The sequence below is a fragment of the Halichoeres trimaculatus genome, unplaced genomic scaffold (genome assembly GCF_033239565.1).
Source record: "Halichoeres trimaculatus isolate MK-OKI-2021-1 unplaced genomic scaffold, fHalTri1.1 fHalTri1_scaffold_11, whole genome shotgun sequence".
NCBI lineage: Eukaryota > Metazoa > Chordata > Actinopteri > Labriformes > Labridae > Halichoeres > Halichoeres trimaculatus.
Genome location: NW_027437189.1, coordinates 1487272 through 1508439, shown reverse-complemented (window position 1 = coordinate 1508439; position 21168 = coordinate 1487272). Strand labels below are relative to the sequence as shown.

General features: G+C 43.3%; 1 pseudogene; it reads left to right on the top strand.

Annotated features, from left to right (window-relative positions):
• Positions 1 to 21168, top strand: part of LOC141799295 (nucleolar protein 4-like) — a 165807-nt pseudogene that overhangs the window by 31465 nt on the left and 113174 nt on the right.

The window sequence follows — 21168 nt, the reverse complement described above, 5'->3', positions numbered from 1 at the left end:
CACATTTTTGTGCCCCAGCGAGATTGGCATTTGCCAGTGGAGGAGGTGCTGGATGTTGGGGATGTTGGAGCTGGAGGTGCAGCTGTAAACAAAGCACATTCATACTCTTACACCACTGCATTGTCTTTTGTGTGCAGTAATGTTACTGCACATAAACAAAACAAATACAATTTATTAAATTTGACTAAATCCTACATGTAATTGCAAGGTGTAACTGTAAACTACAACAAGTTATCAATTACACTGAGACCACAAATAATTGGCTGGATGCTTCAGAGAGTGGTGTAGAAGTCCCTTCTCCTCCAGGAGTTGGGGGCTTTGAGAGTTTGCTGAGTGTGTCTGTACAGACACATGTACAGTTATTAGCCTAGCAAAAGCATGTACAGCTGCACAGGACAAACAATTTAAATCCCTGTTTTAATTGATAGCTGTAGCCACATTATCACTGATATAATGGGACAGCCTGCAACTCATTTTGAGACTCAAGGCAAATGAGGCAAGCATGATGTCAAGGGTTTGGGTTTGTAACTCTGCAATGCAGGTGTATGGTAGTAACTTAGTTTTTGGTGATAAAACGACTAAGCCCAAACACGAGGGTTGAGCATTCATCTCAATCTGTATGAATCTATCAATAGCTCATCAGAACATTACATTATCTAGTTAGCTTTGCCTTTAGCTTCATTACTTAGCGTTAGCGCCAATCAGCCTAAAATAAAACAGAAACACAAAACAGCGCTTTGTTGACATAGCTTACCTCTTAATCGGGCTTTCCTTTCCTCCCCCTCTTTTCTCCGTTTTCTGCCCTGCGCACCTGAGGGCTTGTGCCTTTTCATTTTTAAAGAACGCTACCTGTCTGCCTGATATGATATGCGCGGCAGCTGCGCCAACCATGTAGTTGTGTTTACATTACATCGACGCACACGTCTTGATTGGGGACATATCCCCCCCACTAAAGCAAGCAGCAGCGTCGTGTCTCTGTTCAAGTGCATCAGCCAGGCCTGATGAAATATTGTAAATAACAAGTGCACTTATTCTTGCTTATTTGTTCATTGTGTAGAAAAGGAGGGGGGCACCTGGGCGCCCACATTTTTTTGTCTTTTTGTGAGGGCCACTGGCAGCGCCCTAAGCACACCTGGCGCCCCAGGCAGGAAACTGCTTCGCCTGTAGGACGGACCGGCCCTGATAAAGTGTTCAGTCTGGAGCGACATTCTCAAAAATCTGCACCTGAAAAAAACACACGACTCTTTGACGTCCTGAAGCTCGTGGAGTCAGAGAGATTTCTGCACATGTGTAAAAACCGTGTGCAGAAACACACAACGACAAATCTGCTCAATATTTGTGCTTCTGTGTGTGTGTGGGTGTGTGTGTGTTTTGCTGAGAGTGGCTGATTCTCCGCACAAAGCATGCTGGGAGTCTTGGCTTGTTGGAGCGAGGATGGATGTGCATGTTTGGTCGGTGCCAACTGAATCTGAAGAGTTGAAAACAAGTTCCTGTTGATGAAAGTTCTGCTCTGTTTTCAGTGCGTGGACAGCGTCTCTGGGGTGGACTCGTCTCTGAAGCGCGTGGCGGTGGTGGAGGATTTCTTCGACATCATCTACGCCATGCACGTGGAGATCAGCGCCGACCCCGGGAAAGCTCCCAAACACGCCGGCCAGAAGAAGACCTACAAGGCTGTGAGTGGACCAGGTTTTTGTTCTGAGTCTTGGTGGTGTCTTTGTGTCACCCCTCCTCCCCCCGTCCTCCCCCGTCCTCCCCCGTCCTCCCCCGTCCTCCCCCGTCCTCCCCCGTCCTCCCCCTCTTTCATAACTGCTGTCGTCTGTTGCCCAACGCTCCGACTCTTTCTCTCTTCCTGTTTTTGGGCTTCATTCCTCTTTCAGAGACGCAGCAGCTCCGTCTGGTTTCAGTTTCACTTCACGTCACTCTGAGTCCTCCCGAAACTGAAGCTGGCAGGTTTTCACCCCGCAGGTAGCCTCGGACTCTGAGCGCGCTCAGTTCACTCTAACGTAGGAGTCGCTCGTGTCTGGAGAAGTTTCAGGAGCTGATGAACAGAAAAACAGTCTGCAGTGATTTTCATTTTTCCCCAAACATCCTCCAGCTGCAGAGAGGAGTTTTCATGGCTCTGTTTCTGGAGCTCAGTGTTTCACAGAGGCTAAATGAAGCTGGTAAAGAGTTTGACCCGCGGACAGAGGCTCCAGTTAAAACTAGAAAGCCCCAAAAACAGCTTCAGAAAGGAAATCTTAAAACCGCTGTTGAGCAAGAATGCTGTTGTCGACGTTAAATGACATGTGGAAATTGATCAAACAGAAAATAGCATGAAATAAGAAGTTACAATAAGCAACCAAAAAGCAAATTCAGACGTGAAAAAGAAATATCTCCCTCACTGTGAACTGTTTGCAGCCCAAACACAACATGGGCTGGAGCTAGCAGGCTAGTAAGGTAACTCTCCAGGGCTGTACGCTTACTTTTTAAAGAGGTAGCGCTGGTGCTAGTGAGGTAAACATTTTACTGGCACCAAGAAGAATTCAGCAGCACACCTGGATGCACGGTTAAAATGTTTATTGTGAACTTATTTGATAACAAAAGTGAAATTTCACTCGTTTAACAACAGTAAGGAACAGATTCTTCAGCAGGTTTTTAACAGTTCATCAACCCACGCTGATCTGAGTGAGACTCTTATGGTACGGCCACACCAAACGTGAATTTGCGGCGCGATTACATACAAAGTCAATGCAAAGACGCGTTTAGGATTGCAGCATTTGTTGGGTCGATTGTTTCCAGTGGACGTCCCTCAGTGCTGATCCGAATGAGATCTTCAGTGGTGGAGACATGAAGACTGCTCCACACAGAGAAACCTCTCTCACATTGCCATGTTTTCAGACGTTATCACGTTTAAAAATACTGTAACCAGTAACGTAGGGCGTCTTCCCGCTAACACTTCTCCAGCCTCCACACAGTACCAAAGCATTGCTTTCTTGGTCTGATCAGAGACGTGTCATGGAAAGTCCTTTAACCACTGCGGGGTGAAACGGTAAGTCCTGCGGTTGTCTGAAGCGACGGTACCGTCAGATGAAGCTGATGAAGCGGTAGTGTCTTTACTTCCTGAAGCGACGGACGACTCCTCTGAAAGACGTCGTCTTTTCTCTCTCTTGTCGTCATTTTGGCGCCCGGTCGTTTTTACAGATACCACCTGAAGATGTCGTTTCATTTTGCCCTCTTTGCTAGCGTAGTTTGAGACAGAGCGCGGAGCTTGCTGGGAAATGTAGTCTGTAATAGTTGAATTGAAGCAGATACCATACACGTTAGAACTACAACTCCCATTGAACAGTTCTACCAACATAAATAATACTTCACTCACTGCATGAAGCCTTCCTGCGCAGCTCTTTCACACACGTGTGAGTGTTTACAAATTTCTCCTCACACATGATGACTTTTATTTGCAAATGTGACGAAAACTGTTACACTGTACGGTCCATTGTCCCCCACGCCAAGCCGACTTGCCGGTTTGAGGCCGATGATTTTGTCATCTTCGTCGTACCAACAAAATTCATCTATCTGCTCCACCTAGGACCCGGATCTCTTCAGTAAATCCAGAACTTTCAAGCACCGCATCCTCAGTTTCTTAACTTTGTCGCGGCACTGCTGCGCCGTCATTTCGAAGCCCTGATTTCTAAGATGGTCGCGAATCTGACCATACACTTCAGAGTTCTTGTGTTTTCTATCCAGTTGACTCTGAATATTCGAGTCAGACCAAATTTCCGAAGCGCGCCAAAGCATGGAAGTGAATCGTGCTCAAGCATCGCACGGTTCGCCAGTGTGACCGCGTCTGAGGGTTTTGGCCTCTGAAGGACTGACAGAGTCTAGGGACCCCCCTGCTGTGTCCGGATCAAAACAGACCCATGAAGGTCTGAGGTCCTTTCCTCAGCTGGTCTGCCTTTGTGCCCATGTGTCTCTGATACCAGCCGTTATCATCCTGCTCCAGTCACCTCCAGCTCTGTGGAAATAGATCAAAGGTTTTGATATTGTGAAATTTCAAGAATTTTTCAATTTTCAAAAATTTGCAAAAAAATTTTTTTTTTATTTTTTTAAAGTAAAAAAAAAAAAAAAAAATTAGAATTTAAAAAAAAAAATCAAATTTAAAAAAATAAATTGAATTTGATAACAGTGCTTAAGTCATCATTTTTGTTGTGTGTTACTGTTTTGTGTTAAAAGGCTCTGCTCCTGTCTCTGCTGCTGACACCGCCCTCTGCTGGTGGTTTACAGGAAGTGCAGCTTCAGAAGATTCACCTTTCTCTTTGTTCTTTCACTTTCCTCACACTCTCTGCTTCCTCTCATCCTGTCTGCACATTCAAACTCTGCACACACACACACGCACACACACTGTTCTTGCCCGCACAGTGAGCCATGTTCATGGTGTGTGTGTGTGTGTGTGTGTGTGTGTGTGTGTGTGTGTGTGTGTGTGGAGATAAAACCCAGAGCCACACAGCGTCAGGTCTGAGTGCCACCGAAGGCTGTGAGTGACATTTGTCTTTACCCCCCCCCCATCACCATCACACACACCCACTCTCTGTCTCTCCTTCTCCCTCACACACACACACACACACACACACACACACACACACACACACACACACACACACACACACACTGTGCACACCCACCCCCATCCTTTCCTCCGTCCATGCTGGCTCTTCTCCACCCTTCCTCCTCTCTTTTGTTTCTTTGTGCGTCTCTTCTGGAGTTAAAGTCCGATTTATGCACAGCGACGTCTGAACACACACATTTATAAACCTCAGCGCAGCGAGGAGTGTGTGTGTTAAAGATGTTAAACATCATGTTGGTCTGGATTAAAGGTGTAACACGTAACTTTCCTACACACACTCCATGGTCGCTGTCAGAGCGCTCAGACACTCCTGAGTCCTGGTTTCTGTACGGCGTGAAAACAAACGTTGTGTCTTCCCCTCAGATCGCAGAGACGTACGCCTTCCTGCCCAGAGAGGCGGTGACGCGCTTCCTGATGAGCTGTGGAGAGTGTCAGAAGAGGATGCACATCAGCACGGCGGGACAGGACTGCAAAGGTACGAGTCTCTGAGGTCTCTGTTCTCATGTCTCACCTCCACCTGAGTGATCGCCTGACCTGTTTCTGCCCCCCCACCTCACTCATGAAGAAAAGGCTTCACACACACACACACAAACACCTGAACAAAACGTGCATCCTGCTGATACCTTAATAGAGCTGGGGACGTTTTCCAACACCAGACTCAAGTTTCTTCAGATCAGGGGCGTTTGTAAATCAGGAAATGATCCAAACCTGGAACGAGCTGAATTCACTTTTGTTACGTGCACTGAGCCCGTCTCAGCCCGTCTCAGCCCGGCTCAGCCCGGCTCGGTCTCCGTGACCTGTACTGTGAGGTACGGGTTGGGTTAAAGTCTTAAACTCAAGCTAAGGGCTACAACTCGACCTAGAGGCCAAATCACAAGCTAAAGGCTAAAACACGAGATAAAGGCAAAACTTGAGCTAAAAGCTACAACATGGGATAAAGGCCAAACAGATGCTAAAGGCTAAAAAACAGGCAAAATGCTAAAACATTAGCTACAGGCTAAAACACAAACTTAAGACTAAAAACATAGGCTGAAAGCTAAAACAAAAGCTAAAGGCAAAAAACAAAAGCTAAAGGCTAAAACACCAGATTAACACTAAAATATGGGAAAATAAAAAATCACAAGCTAAAGTCTAAAACATGGGTTAAAGGCTAAAAACACGGGCTGAATCTAAAACATTAGCTAAAGGCTGAAATTGGAGCTAAATCTACAACATAGGATAAAGGCAAAAAAGTGAGATAAATGCTAAACAGGAGCTACAGGCTAAAAAACAGGCAAAATGCTAAACAAAGAGCTAAAGGCTAAAACACAGATTGAAGGCTTAAACATGAGCTAAAGGCTAAAACACAAGCTCAGGACTAAAACATGGGCAAAATGTAAAAACACAAACTAATGGCTAAAACAAATGCTAAAGGCCAAAACACGAGTTTAAGGCCTAAAACACAAGCTAAAAGCCAAAATAAGAGCTAAAGGCTAAAACCCAAGGTAATTGCTAAAATATGGGCAAAATGAAAAATCACAAGCTAAAGGCTAAAACATGGGTTAAAGGCTAAAAACACTTGCTGAATCTAAAACATTAGCTAAAGGCTAAAATTGGAGCTAAATCTACAACATAGGATACGGGCAAAAACGTGAGATAAAGGCTAAACAGGAGCTAAAGACTAAAAAAAGGCAAAATGCTAAACGAAGAGCTAAAGGCTAAAACACAAGCTCAAGACTAAAACATGGGCAAAATGCAAAAACACAAACTAATGGCTAAAACAAATGCTAAAGGCTAAAACACGAGTTTAAGGCGTAAAACACAAGCTAAAAGCCAAACTAAGTGCTAAAGGCTAAAACAGTAGCTAAAGGCTAAAATCCAAGGTAATTGCTAAAACACAGGCAAAATACAAAAACACAAGCTAAGGGCTAATACATGCGCTTAAGGCTAAAAATAGAGGCTAAAAGCTAAAAACCAGAGCTAACTGCTTAAACACGAGCTAAAGGCTAACAGACAAGCTAAATGCTAAACCCCAGGTTAATGTGTTTGTGCTAACGTTGCCTCCAACCCACAGTCAGCAGTTATTCTGCAGTGGTCTGTTCAAACTTGAGAGTCTATCAATAAAATGAAGAGCCAGGTTACGTTAGCTCTGCTTGGTGAGGTTGGAGTTGGTAGATGAGCTCTGGTAGGACAGAACCAGGATTCACTAACGTTACACGTTACAGACACGTCTCAGAGCACCGGGCTGTGAGGAGAGAGAAATATAGCAGCTGCTAAGCTACGCTACAAACTGACAAAGTTAGCTTGTTGTCACGTTTCAAAGTGTAGCTCTACCTGACTGTTGATAAAGAGTTTACAGCTTTAAGAGTTTCTTTCTTTGTGGTTTGAAGTTTTCTCTGTCTGTTCCTCTGCTGTCGATCAGAGAGGACGGACTGAGCGTCAGAGAAACTGATGTTTCTATCATTTTGTTTTCTGCTTCTTTAAACTCTAAAAATCAAAGTTTTTCTGCTGAAGAATCGTCACGTTGGAAAAATTCTTCTGGTATTTTCTCAGAAAATGAAAAAAGCCGTTCCCTCTCTGCCAACCACCCCCACCCTACGTTTCCTACACCAACCAGCACCCTGGAGGCCCCCTCCCCATCTTCCTCCCCCCCCCCCTCTCCTTCCTCCCTCAGTCCATCCTGCGCCTCCTTCCCCTCCTCCACCCTCACTCCCCCTCCTCTGATTCCTTCACCCTCCGTCCATGCCTCCTCCCCCTCTGGGTTTCCTCCTCGTCCCTCATTAAGCAGAGGAGTCATCGGAGTGTCCTGTCTCTCTCCTCAATTAGCCTAATTAATGGCTTTTAACAAAGAAAATGGCCCAGGAAACGAGCTCATTTTCCCTGTAGTCGAGGGGGGGGGGGGGGGGGGGGCTGGCACCGCTGGGGGAGGAGGAGATGGTTTCATGTATGGGTGTCCACATGGAGGAGGGGAAAGGAGGTGAGACTAAGGAAGGAGTCGAATCACAGAGAAAGAAAAACTGTCTTTTTAACCGCTGTAAAAAAATCCTGATTTATTTTTTCTCTTTGCTGAAAAACACACACGACTGAACTCGACAGAGGAGGAGAAACAAACCAGCTCCACGTTGGTTCGTTTTATGCGTCTTATATTAAAGCCAAAGCAGAGACAGACTGTAAATTAAAGATGGGAATTGATAAAATGTTATTGTTACGGATGCTTTATCGATTCTGCTAATTAATTTGATTCTTTATCGATTCTCTGACCAATTCCTCCTTCCTGTGTCAACAACATTTTATTGAGTTTATAAGTAAATAAACATAAAATTGGTTACTGGATCTGGATTTCTCTGCACGTTAATAAATAACAATAAGTAAAAGCTGCATGTCAAGAGACCACAGGGGGCAATAAACAATCAAACAAAGAATAAAAACAACAGAATCATGTGACATGGAAGTTCAGTATATTGATAGTTTTGTGGGATTACAAATTTATCATGTGCAGAACACTGCAACACCTAACACAACTTCAAACAATTAAAAAATTAAGATATAAAATTGAAAAAAATCAACTTAAGATTAATCACTTTGCTCACAATGGGCCTCATTCACCAACAGTGCGTACGCACAAATTTCTGCTTTAAATCGTGCAAACCTTTAGTGATATACTGTTTACTCTCCTGGTGTCTTCGCCTCATCCTCCTTACAATAATGTACTCCATCTTTTCAGATCACGTTAAAAATAAAGACTAAAACAGAGAAATATGGGAAATCATGGGTAAATCCTGAGTGACAAACATTTATTTTGTTTCATTTTTTTCTTCGTCTTTTCTCTCCCTCTTTTCTTTGAATTAAATGAAATGAGAGAACCAGATATATACTCAGTATCAGATGTTAAGGCTGTTTATTGTTTAATTGTAAGATGTGCATCAAACTTCCAGCTGCCGTCAGGTTAACTTTCCATTATGACAAACAGCTTTAATCTGACATCAGATGTGACGGGACAGTTAATATAGATATAAATGTATATGCTGGTTCAGACGGTTACATTAAATAGTGATTGCTGTGATTGTTTACTGCATTAAAATGTGCCTGACACTCTGGAAACCTGCCTCTGAGGCGTGCGCACATGTGTGCCTGTCACCAAATTTCAGCTGCGGAGGGTGCCCTCCGCCCTGCGCCGAGGTTAGACCAGGTTGGAGCTGGCGAGCTTTCAGCCTTGAAAACAGAGTTTGAAGTAATCCAGCAACCACACAGTCTTCTCCGTTACTTTCCTCCATTTCTCTTCACGTTCTGCCAACTAGATCTTCTCTTTTCTCCTCACTCACTCACAGCTACAGTTAAGAGCTTATCCATTAAGTATTCGCGAATCCCCGGAAGGTGACAGGAAATGACCCCGCCCACAACTTAACAAAATATGATTGGCTGAGACAGCTGTCATTGTCACATTGTGTCCACATTGGCTTGAGTTACACAGGCATTCGTTGCAGTTACTGAAGGCCCTGCCTGCCAGAAGGTGTCGCTGATTTACCCAGATACCATCAAAAGGAGAATTGTGATTGGTCCATTTTCCATTTAGTTATTTTAACCCACTGTTTGCCAGGACAAGTTTATAAAAATTATATAAAACTTTTCGCTATGATTTCAGTGAGTAAAATAAATAAATAAAAACAAAACAAAATAAAATAATTATTTAAGAGTACAAAAATTCTTTCAATATTTTTTATTAGGCCTTCACTGAATACCTTGAAGGCCCAGAGGTTTTCCCTCTGCTTCAGTGTTACTTTGTTTTTACACTCGACGCCATCTTGCAGGAAGAACAGTGAAGATTCAGACCTGATCAAAATCTTAAGACCAGTTGAAAAACTCCTAGAATTTACATTTTGCATGTTTGGATCTTAATGAGGCTTTAAGTAAAGCTACAATATGCAAAAGCAAGAAGGGAGAGTGTGACAAAAACATTTGGAACTTGTGATAAAAAAAAAAAAACTGAAACAGGTTATTAATCAGCTGATCAAACGTTTAAGATCAGACATTCACACGGTCAGTCCCTCCTGATGCTAAAGCTGAGAGGAGCGAGCAGAGAAACGCTGCGTCTGTCTGAGTCCAGGGTTCAGCACCACGGACAGAGACAGAGGAACGCTTCAGGCAGAAAGGAGGAAAAGAAACATCACATTTATTTAGTTATTAAATCAGAAACTAGCTTCCCTGACCTCGACCTTTCAGGATCTCAGAGTGTTTCTGTTTCTCTCTGTGAATCTGAAAAATCTGGATCCTCCTTCTCCTCGTTCTCCTCCATCCAACACGGCTTCTTCACTTTCAGCTCCTCCTCAGCTCCTCTGCACCCTGGGAGGAGGATCTCTGAGGGTTTTCTCCCCAGAAAATAAAAACTAATGCTGTGATTCCTCTACGACACGTCAAAATTTATTCATAACCTGAGAAAAGTTTAAAAAGAACAGGCACAAGATCAGGAAAATGTTTCCGTAACTCTGTCATACATTATGATAAAATAAAGTTTACTCACTATTTTTTCCTTACAAACACATAAAACATTTATGATTCATTAAAAACATCCAGCTGTTCACCTCACAACACCTGCACCTCGTCTGTTTCAGCCTCCGCCAAAAAAAAAATCATCAGATTAAGACGATGGAAATGAACGAGCTTTAAACGACAGAAACAAACTGTTTAATTAGAGAAATAAGAAAACAATCAGACACACACACTCACATGTTAATGATAAAAGCAGAGAGTGTGTGTGTGTGTGTGTGTGTGTGTGTGTGTGTGTGTGTGTGTGTGTGTGTGTGTGTGTGTGTGTGTGTGTGTGTGTGTGTGTGTGTGTGTGTGTGTGTGTGTGTGTGTGTGTGTGCCATCACTAGGTGCCACTCAGACACAGAGAGCAGCTAATTGCCTTCCTGCCCTGTGGGGGCTCGGCCTTTCCCTCTGACATGCATGCACATGAACACACATGACGCACACACACACACACACATGCATACACACACGTGTGCAGCCATGACCTCGGCCGTCTTTATCGCTGCGCTGAAGTGACTCCCACTAAAGTTCAGCTGTGAATTATTAAACGCAATTAATCAGCGCAGACCAGGGCCATGTTTAATTGACACAGACAGCAGGCACGCTGTGTGTGTGTGTGTGTGTGTGTGTGTGTGTGTGTGTGTGTGTGTGTGTATGTGTGTGTGTGTGTGTGTGTGTGTGTGTGTGTGTGTGTGTGTGTGTGAGTGTGTGTGTGTGTGTGTGTGTGTGTGTGAAGGCTGAGGTTATCAGGGTTAAAGAAAATAACAAATATCTAAATTTAGGTTGTGAAAAACGGTTTGGAGGATAACACTCTGAGCGCGCTCAGTAACACACACATAAACCGTCCTCCCTGTCCTTTTTTTATTTCCTTTCAACAACTTTGAGTCGACCATGCTGGCTCCAGACCCTCATGTGGCCCTTTGACTCCTCTGCAGTGTCTCTTTGTAGCTTTAAAAATATTCATGAAATAAAGAATAGTTATTTTTCTTCCAGAGGGTGTTGATGATTAAAGACACTGACACTAAATAAAATCCTGTGTTAACATTTAGTTGAACTAAATCTTCATCCCATCTGTCAATAAAGCCTGCCACCGCTCTACTTCACCTCCTACAACATCAACAGCCCACCAACTTTCCATGCACCTGTGGCTAACCTCAAGTTTTACAGCCCTGGGAAGATAACTACATCTACAAAAAGACTCATCTGGAAGAAAATACTGATTTTAATTCTGTGAGGATGGATTCATTTCACTGACAACATCCTTTTTTTTTTGGCTTTTTTTTATTTGTGAAATTTCGAAATTATTAAAAATCTTGCATTTTAATTTTTGCACATTTTTGAAATTTTTAAAAATTGTTTGTATTTTTTTTTTTTGAATTTTTGAAATTTCAATTTTTTTTGTAGTTTATTTTCCTCTGTTTTTTATTTTTTTTCCAATTTTCAGAATTGTTTGAACTTTTCAGATTTTTTAAAATTTCCATTTTTTTTTTATAAATGTTGCGAATTTTTGAGATTTCAAAATCATTTGATTTTTTTGAACATTATTGAAACTCTTATTCTTTTTGATTTCAAAACCTTTCAAATTCCAAAATTATCCAAACTTCCTGCAAAGTCTTCAAATTATTATTTTTTTATCCCTTAAAATTTTTTGCAAATTTATTTAAAAAAAAGGGGGATCAGAAATTAAAAAAAAAAAACTTCTTCATTAGATAGTTATTTCCTAGATTTAAACTATGTACACAATTTAATTCACTTTTTTTGTCTTTAATGTGAAGTTAAGTCGATTTTGTGGCTCCTGAACGACTTTAATCCAGATAAACTGAGGCTTAAAGACTCCTATAAAAGTAAAAGTTTCAGATTCCTGAGCATGTTGAACTCCATGTCACATGATCAGTCAGTTATCTCCGTCTGAGTGTGTGTGTGTGTGTGTGTGTGTGTCTCTGGAGACTCTCACACACACTCTGTCTCCTCAGTAAAGACCATCAATCAGCGATCAATGATGACAGAGCTGCGTGTTCCTCTGAGACTCATTGCTCCTGTGAGCTGTGTTCACGTCTGCTCTGAGGAGAGGAGGTGAAGGAGAGAAGAAGTGAAGGAGGAGAGGAGGTGAAGAAGTGAAGGAGGAGAAGGAGGAAAGGAGGTGAAGAAGTGAAGGAGGAGAAGGAGGAAAGGAGGTGAAGAAGTGAAGGAGGAGAGGAGGTGAAGGGGTGAAGGAGTAGAGGACGAGGTGTGAAATGTCTTAGACAGAAACTGAGCCGTTTTTCAGTAACTTCCAGTAAAGAGAAATTAACGATGTGACCGGTTGTAGGAGGATGAGGAGGATCCTGATTGAAAAAGGAGGATGAGGAGGAGCACAGGAGTCAGTGTGCTGCTCTCAGCCTGTGCTGCTCTGCCTCCAGCTCTACAGGGTCCTCTAGTGGTCACCATGTGTCACAGCAGGACGTCAGAACAAAGCAGAGAGACGGACTGTAGGAGGAGAATCAGCTGATCAGCTCTAAAACCCTCTCACTGTGTCACAGAAACTGAAGTTTTTCTCTTCTTCTTGTAGAAATCTGAAATTACACAGTTTAGTGATCTAAACATGAGTTTACTCCTCAATCTCAGGATGAACCTGTTTAATCCCACTGGAAACAACAGCTGCTGCACATTTTTCTTTCTTTCTAGAATCTGTTAGTCTCTTAATTTAAATTCTAAAATGAAATAATAATAATAATAATAATAATAATAATAATAATAATAATAATAATAATAATAATAATAATATAAAGAAAAAAATCACACACACAGTGGAGCTTCTATGGAGGTCTAAGGAATGAAATGCAGACTCTTATTGTGCAGGAAATATATCAAAGGGGTTAATTTGGAGAAAAGACACTTTTAAAATGATTTTTGTTTTAAATTATTAAATTAGAAAATGGTGTAAACAGAAACACAGCTAATTAGATTTGTCAGCCTTTAATGACTTTAACACCTTTCTAATGAACCCTCTCTGATCCCTTTGATCAACGACACTTTGGGGACTTCAGAGGACAAACATACATACAACACATGTTGGAGGCTGGGGATTTTTTTTTTTTTAGATCAGGCTTAAACAAATATACGACATTTTTAATTTTTAATTTTTTTGCTTTTGCATCAAAACTTTTAATCAACCTCAGCCCTGATCAGATAACGAGCCGAGCCAGAGCTTTGGTTTTTCACCTTCGTTTGGACGGGAAGGAAATGACGACGAAGGATGACTGCTCACCTGAAAACACCTCAACTCATGTCTCCTCTCTCCTCTCTCCTTATCTCCTCTCTCCTCTCTCCTGTCTCCTCTCTCCTCTTTCCTGTGTCCTGTCTCCTCCCCCTCCTATCTCCTCTCTTCACCTGTCTCCTCCGTCTCTTGTCTCCTCTCTCCTCTCTCCTCACATGTCCTGTCTCCTGTCTCCTGTCTCCTGGTTCCCTGTCTCCTCCCTCCTGCCCCTCACATTTCCCCTCTCCTCACGTCTCCTCTTGTCTCCTGTCTCCTGTCTCCTCTCTCCTCACCTCATGTCTCATTTGTCTTCTTTCTCTTCTCTCATCACATCTCCTCACTTCTCTCTCCTCATGTCTCCTCTGTTTCCTGTCTTGTTTGTCTCCTCCCTCCTGGTCTCCTCTCTCCTGTCTCCTGGTTTCCTCTCTCCTGTCTCCTCTCTCCTGTCTCCTCTCTCCTCTCTCCTTGTCTCCTCAGAGAACGACCGGCCGGGCTCTCTGCTGTTGGAGGTGATCGACTACAACCTTCCTCTGACCACCACCTACATGAAGCAGATGAAGCTGCAGTGTCTGAACAACAGTAAGGTAGGAACACACACACACACACACACACACACACACACACACACACACACACACACACACACACACACACACACACACACACACACACACACACACACACAGGTGATCCTCCTGTCCGTCTGGGCTCTGACGGTGGCGTTCAGCAGCAGGTTCTTGTTTCCAGCCGTGTATTGTTTGTGACGGCGTGTGGGAGGCGAGCAGGAGGCGAGCAGGAGGCGAGCAGGAGGTGAGCAGGAGGCCCACTAACGCTCGCCGCGGAGAAAACGCCCACACAGCGTCTAGCAATTAAAAGCGTGTAATGAGAAGAAATCTACGTGTTCCTGTTCTACGCTGGCAGAGGTCAGTGGACCAGAACCGTCTCTGCTCCTTATGTTTGGATCAGTTTAGAGTCGGTCAGGAAACAAACGTCTCCTGGCTTCACAGAGACGACGCCGCCACGGCCAACGCCAACGGCAACGATGTGAGGGAAACTTTTCAACAGGTGAGAGCGTCCTGAAAGACAGGTGAACAGGGACAGGAAGAGGTTTAACCTGATCACTGTGTGTGTGTGTGTGTGTGTGTGTGTGTGTGTGTGTGTGTGTGTGTGTGTGTGTGTGTGTGTGTGTGTGTGTGAGTGTGTGTGTGTGGCAGCAGGAAGTGGTGTTTTCCATCTTGCTCCCATAACTCCACCAGCAGCTCTGTGACTATCAGCAGCACACACTCGCTGTCAGTCACACTCCCTCTGTGTGTGTGTGTTTGTGTGTGTGTGTGAGTGTGTGTGTGTAGATAACGTGGGGGTGGGGTGGGGGGGGGGCAGAGGGTTGAGCTCGTTCCAATTAAGCGAGGCCCTGAGCGTGGAGTTAATTAGCTGAGGAGGGAGAGACACTGAAGAGACAATTTACATCGGAATGCCAATATATCAGTGTGTACCACACACACACACACACACACACACACACACACACACACACACACACACACACACACACACACACACACACACACACACACACACACACACACATATGCCAGTGCACAAATGGACAAACACACATTCACCAAGTATTTTCTAAAAACCTGTTAAGTTCAATCCTTCCACCATTTCTCTCTCTCTCTCTCTCTCTCACACACACACACACACACACACACACACACACACACACACACACACACACACACACACACATCCTGCCCGTTGGGGTCTTGGTGTCAGCTCTTGTAATTAGTTCAGACCAACAGGTCGACTGTTCGTTATCACGCCGGCCTCTGATTGGCTGGGAGCCCATCAGTCTGGTTCTGGTCTCTCCTGCGTCTCCTCTCTCCTGCTCCGAGCACAGTTGTGTCTCCTCATTACTCCCCTTGTTGAGGACCCTCTGCTCCTGTTTGTCTGACGCTGCTCTGAGATCAGGAAGTTTAACCTCTGCTTTAACCGTTTCTCTGATCACAGTCTGAGTCAAGTCACATGTTCTCTTCAGACTTTTCTGAGACAGTCTTTAAAAAGGAGGCCGAGGGTCATTGTCCCACAGCTGGGAGGTTGAAGGTTTGATCCCAGCTCCTGCAGTCACATGCTGAAGCGTCCTTGAGCACAGCTCCAATCTCCTGTTGGCAGGAGAAGCTCAAACTTTATTCACATCGTTTCAGAACTTAGAGGAAAAAAAAACCCAACCTGACTTTATATATACATATATATATATATATATATATATATATATATATATATATATATATATATATATATATATATATATATATATATATATATATATATATATATATATATATTTATGTATATATATATATATATATATTTATTTATTTACATATAAAATGTACTTATTTCAGAAAATAAAAAAATCAATAAATGAATGAAAATATTTAGAATACATTAAGAAAATAAATAGATTTTCATATATATATATATATATATATATATATATATATATATATATATATATATATATATATATATATATATATATATATATATATATATATATATATATATATATATATATATATGTATATATATATATATACATATGTAAAATGAAAATCTATTTATTTCAGAAAATAAAAAAATCCATAAATGAATGAAAATAGTTAGAATACATTTAGAAAAAAAAAACACTGATGGAAAAATCTAGACTCAGGCTTTCATGTATATAGTGCTTCAGGTGTTTTAACACTACAAATCAAAATCACTAAAAATTGAGTGAAATGTATTTATTTATTGTTTATTTGACATGGACACACAGTAACATTGATGCTGTGATATTCAAATATACACAGGTCCCAGATGCACTGCTGTAAGTGTTTATAACACAGTGCTAATTTTCAACACCAGCCCATGGGAGGCTATTATGGAGTAAAAATGTACAAACAATAATTAAAAAACAGAGATAGCTAACACACTGTTCATTTAAAAGTGCATAAGAATTAAAATATCCAGAAAATAAATAGATGAAATAAGTTCTTAAAAGATGAATGAGCAGGTTTCATCAGGTAAACATGTAAACAAGCAAATAATCTTTAGGTGGGATCAGTACTTTTGCTCTTTCAGCCATGATTTAATACCTTTGTTGAAACTTTTAAAGTTATTTAGCATTTTCATCTGGGTAGGGAGATTATTCCAGAGTTTAGTTAGTAGTTAGTAACATAAATAAATAATAAAATTAATTAATAAAAAAAATCTGTAAAATACCACATGTACCTCAGATCCTGCTCCTGAACAGGTCGAAGCTAGATAAACTAAACAGATATACAGATATAGATTCACATTAATATAAAGAAAGTCTAACACACAAATATCTATGAAAACACATCAGTCTGGAAACGAGGGGAGACGTTAACGTCTAACAGGAGAAAAGAAGCATTAGAGCGGATTAAAGATCCTCTCAGAGTTCGACTGATTTTCTTCAACTTTACAACGACTCCAGTTTTTATCTGAAGGAGATAAATACACCGACTGTCCAACAAAGTGATAAACGACCAGGTCTTTCTCTGATTTGGTGTGTGTATGTGCAGAGGAGCACGGAGCTTTAAAAACAAGTGGACAAACTCTGAAATCACTTTGAGAGGAACAGGGAGACAGTTTTAGGACCCTGATGGTCCGTTTTTTGTGGTTGCCATGGTGATTGCTGTCAGAAACAGATGCAGAAACTGTTTCTCTTCTTCTCGGTGTTTAAAAACTAAAGATGACGGCGTGTCGCTCGTCCACACCTGGAGATAAACGGCTCTGAGAGAAAACGTCTGATTTAATATTCCCCCGCCGTCTCTGTCCTCACACACCAATTACAAATTACAATTACGTCGTCTTTGTCTGTGAAAGCAAACACACAGACGACGACGGGAGGTTGGATTTGTTTACGGTGAAGCCTGTTGGACACACACTCTGAGATCTGTGTTTTAATCTGTGTGTGTGTGTGTGAAAAACTTTCTCTAACGTCAACTTTCCTCAGACGCTCTCACCTCGTCCAGACTCATCATCTGTCTGCACACGCTGCTGCTGAAGGAGTTAAGAGCTGTGTTTTCACAGACAGTATACACCATGTGTGTGTAATGACTCTGTGTGTGCGTGTGTGTGTGTGTGTAATGACTGTGTGTGTGTGTGTGTGTGAGGATGAGATGGTGCAGCTGAAGATTACAGTGTTGGGCCCAGAGGAGCAGGAGTACAGACAGGAATAGAGGAGCAATGACTCACTCACCTATAGAAATAACACAGGACATGAGGGAGCATTAGGTTCAGTCTGCGTGTGTGTGTGTGTGTGTGTGTGTGTGTGTGTGTGTGTGTGTGTGTGTGTGTGTGTGTGTGTGAGGAAGCAGACACAGCACAGGATGGTTGAATAGCACAGCTCTCTGTGAGAAAAGAAGGTCGGACTCTTTTGTCTGGGTTGTTTTTCTGAGCGAGAGGATCATCTGTACTTTTACTCCGGAGACAAAAACCAGAGAAGAAGAAGAGGATGAGGAGGAGAAGAGGAGGAAGAGGAGGAAGAGGATGTGCTGCATATTTGTGACGTGTGAAGCCTCCATTAGTGCTCATCCCGAGCCTCCGATCATCTGCCCATCCCTTTATCTCCCTCCATCCGTCCCCCGTCCCAATTCAATAAGAGGAGGAAATTACCCAGGATGCTTCCTGGCAGGGGTGCGGCGAGGAGGCGAGGAGGAGGAGGGGGGTGCTGCTGCTGCTGCAGACAATGTAGAAATGGGTGAGGAGTGAGAGGAGCTGAGGGGGAGGAGGATGGAGGAGGATGGAGGGATGGCAGGGCGGTGGCTGTGTCTGTCTGAGGGAGGGATGGAGATAGGGAGGAGGAGGAGGAGGAGGAGGAGGAGGTGGTGGTGGTCGGGCTCGGCCGGGGTGGAAATAGAAATGAGAAAATTTGTAGGTATCAGTGGGAGGAGGGGGAGGAGGGGGTATGGAGGGGGGAGGAATTAAAAAAGGAGAATGAGGAGGTTCATTATCGTTTATGGTCTCCCCTCTTCCCGCTCCTCGCCTCCCATTATTCCTGCTCCCTCCAGAGGAAAGACATTTCATTATTTTTGGGAGGAGGGGTGTGTGTGTGTGTGTGTGTGTGTGTGTGTGTGTGTGTGTGTGCAGAGCAAAGATAGGCTGGGGGTTGGTTTTTTATAATTAAAGAGCGCAGAGAGGACAGCAGGAGGAAGGAGAATCAGTTTCAGATAAAGGAGGAGGCTGAACCTCCTCTGAAGGTCTGAAGAGGGACGGGGTCTGATCTGGATCCAGGATGTAAACCAGAGCCGGGTCTGAGATCATGGATTTAAGGGCACAAATAGTTTCACTTTAAAATGTGATTATCAGCTCCAGAGTGTCTCATTTCTCTGTATCCGTGGTCACAGAGAGCGAAAGATGCTCTGATGGCGCCGCCCCGGTCGACGAGTCGGCAGAGAGGAAGTAGATCTGGGTTTGTCCCGTGTCGGTGGAAAAGTTGTCTCGAACAAAGAGAAGTAGAGTTAAAGCTATGGTCTACGATTTGGAAGCTTTGTACATTTTAATAACACTGTCCAATGTACACAATATAAAGACCAAAAAGAATGAAAAAAAATCCATTCAGTATATCCGCTGCAAAGCTGTACAATAGTTGACCAATCCGAACCACGCATGGCATGCGCGGTTCAGATTGGTACGTGAGTCCATCCAATCCATCTCCCTCGCTCCACACCGTCATGCCCATGGTCCCACCTCGTCCTTCCCCACTACCCCTCTCACGTCAGCTAGCTGCTCAGCTACCGAAGCGTCATGGAGCCAGAGATGACCGACTGACGCAGAGACAGCTGAGTTTCTGTTGAACAGTGAAACACTCAGTTTGACCTTTCAGGCGGAAAAATTATCACTTTCTCTAATTTCCTCACCAGCGACCATGGATCCAACACAGTCACAAACATTTCTCCCCCACGCCACAACAAGTGCCTCACTGTATCCACAAAAGAAATAAGTGTCATCTTACCGGCTGTCCGTTCAGCTCTTGGATTTTGGTACACACACAGCTCAGTAGATAGCTTGATGAGAAACCCGAACTGATCTGACAGGACGGGCACGATCGCCGCAACAGTTACACATAGGGCTGAACACAAACTAATTAGCTTTAACAGTGGATACTACTACTCCCACTGTAGCCAAACTCATGCCGAACTACATAAAAACCCATTGGGACCGCTCCAGGGTGGATTCAGGTGCCTACCTGCTCTGGTGAGTGCTTCTTTAAAAACCACAGAAATCTCAGACAGAGTTTGGCTGTGCGTTGTGCGCGTCACGGGGAAACCGAGGCTGCGCTTCACGTATCAGCTGGCAAACAGCTGTTCGCCACAACAGGTAATGACTTTGTTTCCCACAGTGGGAGATGTCAGCTGAATAACTCTGGTTAGTCTGAGCCTGTACTGGCTAATGACTGAACACTGCTGGTCAGAACGGGTCGGCTCTGTCTATAGATGTTAGCATAAGTTAGCCACGCATCTTTAGCATTGTAAACTGAAAGGTAAAGCCCCGCCCACAGTCGGCTCTGCTCTGATCAGCTGGCAGTGGCAACGCCAGACCTGCTTCTCCGGCTAATTCATGGTTCTGATGGCGCCGGTCCAGTTGAAAAAGCTCCCACTGTGTGTTAGAAGGAGGATGACTGTCTGTTTGTTACATTTTCTGCTTCTTGCTCTGTCGGAGGGGGCGTGTTGTTAGGAGGCGAAGAAGGGCGATATGAGCTGGGGGGCGGGGTCTTTGAGCACGGAGGGGAGGGGTGAGTGAGGCTGCGTTTTTCAAATGTGTCTCATCAGAAAAACTGGGTTTCAGATCGTAGACCAGAGCTCTAAAAAGAAGTGAGTGATGGTGCTCATGGGAAACAGAGTCTTTATCCTTTATTTTTTAAAACTACAAGGAGCCGCTGCAAAGGAGTCAAAGGGCCACATGAGGCCCCAGAGCCACAGGTTGAGGACCCTTGCTCTGAACTGAGAAAACACTGAGAGAGTTTTCCCTCCTTGTTTCAGGATCTCAGTGAAAACTTTGATCTGTTCACCTGTTTACCTGTGTACCTGTGTGGAGGGTAAACTCTGGAAACACCTGAGTCAGCTGTTCTGTAGTCAAACGTCTCGTGTCGGATCTGATCCTGGTCTGAAACCTTGAGGGTGTGTGTTTGCACCGGGCTCTGACCTTCATCACAGCTCCTCTCCCTCCGTCTCCCGCGCTCTCCTGTGTATTCTGTGAAGGAGGAAGTACCATGGAAACAGGCAGGAGGACGTCTCCTCCTCGCGCTGAGTGAGAGGGGAACATATGAACTGTACGATGAGAGAAACATCATGTTACTGTTTACCTCAGGCTGAGCTCAGCGAGGAGACTCAGGTGTAAACTCAACCAAACCAGCAGCTTTTAGCGTTCTGAGCTGCACGGGAACAAAACATCAGATTGGACGGAGCGAGAGGCTTCATCAGATTCAGGAAAATCAGCTCGAATGTGTTGGTGTGAAGAAAAATCTCTGTGAGACTTTAACTCTGATGTAAACATTTAAAACACACTTCAGTGCCGGGCTCTTACCTTATCATCTTTTAAATCCTTGTTCAAATATAAATTTATTCATCATCTCCTTTGATTTAATTTTTTTTTTAATACTTTCATTTCTACTGAGGAGGATTAGGCCACGTTAAAGAAAAATTAGCAAATTTCTGAGATCAATTTCATAACTTTACAGGAAAAAAGTTGTATTTGACATGACTTGATTTGTGAATTTACAAGAAAAAATGATGTAAAATTCCAAATGTTAACTTGT